The following is a 5,430-nucleotide window of genomic DNA, read 5'->3' on the forward strand; positions in this document are numbered from 1 at the left end:
AGCATGCATGAGGCCCTGGATGTGACAGGATGTGTGTAGTTGAGCATGCATGAGGCCCTGGCATGTGTGTAGTTGAGCATGCATGAGGCCCTGGGCTTGAGCCCCAAGTTTGGGGGAAAAAAAGGTACCTGGCTCATAAAGAATCACAAACTAGATCTCTAGTCTTGGGATACAGTCAGTCCCACTTTACTGACAGGGAAATGGAGGCCCAGAGTGGCTATATAGCTTGTCCAAGGTCACACAGATGAAGAGTAGCTGAGTGGCGCTCTGAATTTAGGCCCTTGGGCCCAGAGCTTACTGCACTTGTGCCAGCCTGATTGCCTTCCTTTTTATTTTATTTTATTTTTTTATTTTTATTTTTTTTTTGGTTTTTTGAGACAGGGTTTCTCTGTGGCTTTGGAGCCTGTCCTGTTACTAGCTCTGTAGACCATGCTGGTCTCGAACTCACAGAGATCCGCCTGCCTCTGCCTCCCGAGTGCTGGGATTAAAGGCGTGCGCCACCACCGCCCGGCTTGCCTTCCTTTTTAAAAAAGGTTTTATTCATATATGTGTATTTATGCACCTGTGTGTGTAGGTGCCAGCAGAGACCAAGAGGTGTTCTGTTACCTGGAGCCGGAGTTCCTGGCTGTTTTGAGTCGTCCCCCCCACACACACACACACACCGTGAGGGTGCAGGTATCTGAACTCTGGTTCAGCTCCTGACTGCTGACTCCTGACTCCAGCCCCCTCCTTCCCCTTTCTTCCTACCAAGGGATGATACTGATATATAACGAGGGCAAAGATTCTTACGTTCTGCAGACAGCTCTTTGAAGCCTGGCGCTTGAAGAGCTGCACTGTACACAGTAGAAGACTTGACCTCTGGGCACTGTTTTCAGAGCAATTAGGCAGCACCCAGTTGAGATCAAGATCCAACCTTGTGTGTGAGCTCTGTCTCCTTGGAGGTGTATTGGGAAGGGCGGGTCCCCAGTGATAGCAGCTCTTAGCCACTAGTTACCTTTGGACTTGGGGGTGGCATGAAGGCTTTGAAGCCTTGGCAGTTAGGGTAATATTTAGGGAGAAAAGGGGAAGAAAGTGTTGTGAAAGAACCAGAGAGCACACGTGCCTGCTTTGGGGTGATAGCCTCCCCCAAGTCAACTGAGGAACTAGATGGCTTCCTCAGCCTCCAGCAAATTCAGCTTGTGCAAGGACAGTACGCCTTACAGGTTAACACCTATTGTGGACTCATTCCCTGGCAGGCTCAGGTGAAGTTCTTTCCTCCTGGTATCTTATCCAGTGGGCAAGATAACTTTCTGAGGGCTGGAGAAGTGGCTCAGTTGGTGGAGCACTTGCCTGCTTAAGTGACCCAGCACGACCAAGGTGGGGCACTCCTCTAATCCCAGTTGTCCAGAGGGAAAGGTTGGGTTAGGAGTTCAAGGTCAGCCTTGTCCGCAGAGCAGCTCTAGGCCAGCCTGGGCTGTGTGTGACACCTGTCTCCAAAAATGAAGACAAAGTAAACCAAATCAAGATAACCTTGAGGGGGCTGGAGAGGCGGCTCAGAGGTTAAGAGCACTGACTGCTCTTCCAGAGGTCCTGAGTTCGGTTCCCAGCAACCACATGGAGGCTCACAACCATCTGTAACGAGGTCTGGTGTCCTCTTCTATCCTGCAGGCATATATGCAAAACAGAATATTGTATCCATAATAAATAAATAAATATTAAAAAAGATAACCTTGAGGAAGGGACTGTGAATCCAGGTTAAGAAATCCAAGTTGAAGCATATACTCACAGGAAGCACAACTAGTAAAAACTCAAGAGACAGAAATCAGGGTTCAACCTGAAGGTCAGAAAAGCAAAACAGTCAGCCACTGGCTTTTACCTCAACCTCAGTCCGAAATGGCGATCCTGGCTCCAAGAATCTCAGAATGAGCCTGAGCCTGAGAGCTGTCTCCTCCTGTTTTATAATTCTCTCTAGTTCTGGGATTAAGGGCATGCACCACTACCACCTGGTTACTATAGCAAGCTAGTGTGGCTACTGGGATTAAAGGCGTGTGTTGTTGCTGTCTGATCCGAAAGGCTGGCCAGTGTGGCTGTGTTACTTTTCTGATCCTCAGACATGCTTTATTTATTAAAATACAGACGAAATGCCACTGCACTCACAGTCAGAGACAGCCTACAAGCAGGCAGGCAGAAGTAGGCTCAACAGTCTGAGCAGAGAGCTCAGCATCTACTGCTCTTTCAGAGGACCTGACACATCAGGCAGCTCACAACCAACTGCAACTACAGCCCCAAGGAACCGGACCCCCTCTTCTGTCCTTTGTGGGCACCAGACACAAATGCGGCACACAGAATACATGCGGGCAAAACACCTACCCATATAAATTAAAATAAATAAATCTTTAAAAATTAGGGGCTGGAGAGATGACTTAGAAGAGAACTTATTGCTCTTGCAAAGGATCCAAGTTCAATTCCCAACACCCACATGTCGGCTTACAACTGTCCATAACTCCAGTTCCAAGAGATCCAATGCTCCCTCTGACTTCCAGGGGCACCAAACACATACATAGTACACATACACACTTGCAAACACAAAATGAATAAATTTTAATTCTTAAAAAAATAAATCTTCAAAAAACAACAGCAACAAAAGGCTTATCATCCAGCGGGAGGGTCCTTGAAAGATGATCCAGAGATGTTTCATTCAATCAAAAGGAACAGTCAGCTTTCAGGACCCACATCTACAATGCAGGCAGGCTGAGGCAGTAGAATTGCCTTGAGTTCAGGGACGGCATGGTGCTACATAGTACTCAGCCTGGGTTACAGTGCAAAACTCTCAAGGAGCCAGGCAGTGGCACACACCTTGCCTTTAATCCTAGCACTCGGGAGGCAGAGGCAGGCACAGCTCTGAAAGTTCAAGGCCAGCCTGGTCTACAGCGCGAGTTCTGGAGAGTTAGAGCTGTTACACAAAGAAACCCCGTCTTGAAAAACCAAAACCAACCAAACAAAAAACTTCTGAAAGAAAAAAAAAAGACTGTAAGGAGAAGAATTGGGTGTAGTGTTGTGGCTCTCAGCTCTTTTGCAGGGGTGGGGATAAAGACAGATGGAAGGTTGGCAAGGTGCGTTAGGTGCTTGATGACCTCAGTTGGATCCCCAGGGTCTTGGTGGCAGAAGGTGAGAACTGACTCCCTCAAGCTGTCCTCTGACCTCCACACATGCTGTGGTATGCAACAAGGCCCCCCTCCACCCAGCACCCACAAACACAATAACTAAATGTAAAAACAAACAAAAAGGTCAAGCTGGAAGGTGGTTGCACACACCTGTTACCCCTGCACCTAGGAAGTGGAGGCAGAGTCCTAGGCCAGCCTAGGCAACATAGCATGTTTTAGGTGAGTAAGAGCTGCTACCATCCAAACCCCAGTAATGACAGACGTTGCTGAGTGCTTAGTGCTTGTGTGGACCACCTGCAGTCAGCTGCATGCTGTGGGTGCTGTGGTCATCTGGAAGCTGACAGCCAGGAGCCTGCTCCCTAGTGCTCATCAGACACTGTGAGCTAGCTCTCTGGAAGACGCCATCCCTACTACGCCCAGCACAGTGCGTTCCAGGTTCTAGTACTTTAGTATCTTGTTCTGTGGTTGCCAGCAGCTGGGGTCTCATCTCCTGGATCTTTCTTGCCTGACTGCTTTCTTCCCTCCAGCTGAAAGGAAGGCCAGACCTGTGCATAAGCTTAAAACCCAACAAAAAACTATGGAACTTATTACTTGAGTCCCAGGGGCTGAACCTAAAGCCTCGTGCTGTGAGGCAAGTGCTCTGCAACCACATGATGTATGCTGTTCGCCCTTCCAGAGGACTCAGGTTCAACTCCCAGCACTCGCATGGAAGTTCACAACTGTCTGTAACTCTAGTTCTAGATGATCTGATCGCCCTGACCTCTCTGGCTTCTGTGGGCACCAAGCATCCACGTGGTACACAGATAAACATGCAGGCAAAATACCCATGCACATAAAATAACTTAAAACAAATTGTCTTTGCTTGTTTTTTGAGACAGGGTTTCTCTGTGTAGCCCTGGTTGTTCTGGAACTCCCTCTGTAGACCAGGCTGGGCTCAAACTCACAGAGATCGCCCGCCTCTACCTCTTGAGTGCTGGGATTAAAGGCAAGTACCACACCACCTGTCCGAGATTCTTTATGTGCAGCTAGGCGTCAGTCAGATCCCCCAGAGCTGGAGTTATAAGTGATTGTGGACTTCGTAATGTGGGTGCTGAGAATTGTACTTTGACCCTCTGGAAGAACAGCAAGGGTTCTTAACTGTGGAGCGCCTCCTCTACCCCCAACCAGACCACTTTTCACTGCTTAGGTCTCAGGTTGGTATTAAACTCACATTCATTCTTCTGCCTTGGCCTCAGTGCGGGAACTGGAATGACAGGGAAAACAGGCATCTGGTCTATATTCCTGTCTCTGGTTGGCTTTGATATGTACATGAACCTAAACTCAGTGAAGCTGGCTGATGCTTGTTTTGTTTTTGCTGCGCAGTGTCTTTTCCTTGCACTGTGTTTTGAGGCATTGTAGAGGTCCATTATCCTCTGCAGATGCCGGTTGGTTAGGCAGATACACCACTCACCTGCTGCTGTGTAGAACCCACCTCCTTTGTCTGCCACTGTAATCATACAGCTTCCTGCGCTTGGGTTTCTCTCTCAGAGGCCAAGAAAGCCCACTCCTGGGTCACAGGGTAGCTCCTCTTTTGGTTTTCATTATGTGTGCGTCTGTATTGTTGGACTCCTGCTACTTTTGTGATTTACAGAAAAAAAAAATAAAAAATAGAAAGAGGTAGGTAGAGTGTTGGCTCCTAAAAAGTGAGGGTGCCTGACGGTTGTCACATGATCATTATGTAACCTGCTAATCATTATGTAATGAAGTCTGGATACTAAGCACAGAAGTCCCAAGTCTTCATTTGTGTCAAGGATGAGAAATGTGCCTCTCTTGAGACCTTGGGTCTTTTCTAACAGGAAATGTCACATGTTTCCATCACCAGGGCTTCCCTCTTGGCTGTCACAGAACCACAGAGGTGGAAGGGACTTTCTCGAAGCCTCATGTGAAAAGGCAAGCTTGTCACACTTGCCAAGAGGGCTTTTATTTCCTTTCTTTGTTTGGGGAATTGAGACAGAGTCTCATGTAGCTCAGGCTGGTCCCAACCTACTATTAGGCAAGGACAGCCTTGAGCTCCTGATTCTCCTGCCTCTATCTCCTGAGTTATGAGAGACTATAGGCATGCACCACCACTCCTGGCTGGAAAAGATTTATTTTTTTTTAAAGATTTATTTATTTATCATATACACAGTGTTCAGCCTTCATGTATGCCTGCGGGCCAGAAGAGGACACCAGATCTCATTACAGATGGTTGTGAGCCACCATGTGGTTGCTGGGAATTGAACTCAGGACCTCTGGAAGAGCAGTCAGT

Source organism: Microtus ochrogaster, linkage group LG8 (assembly GCF_000317375.1).
Source record: "Microtus ochrogaster isolate Prairie Vole_2 linkage group LG8, MicOch1.0, whole genome shotgun sequence".
NCBI classification, from domain to species: Eukaryota; Metazoa; Chordata; class Mammalia; order Rodentia; family Cricetidae; genus Microtus; species Microtus ochrogaster.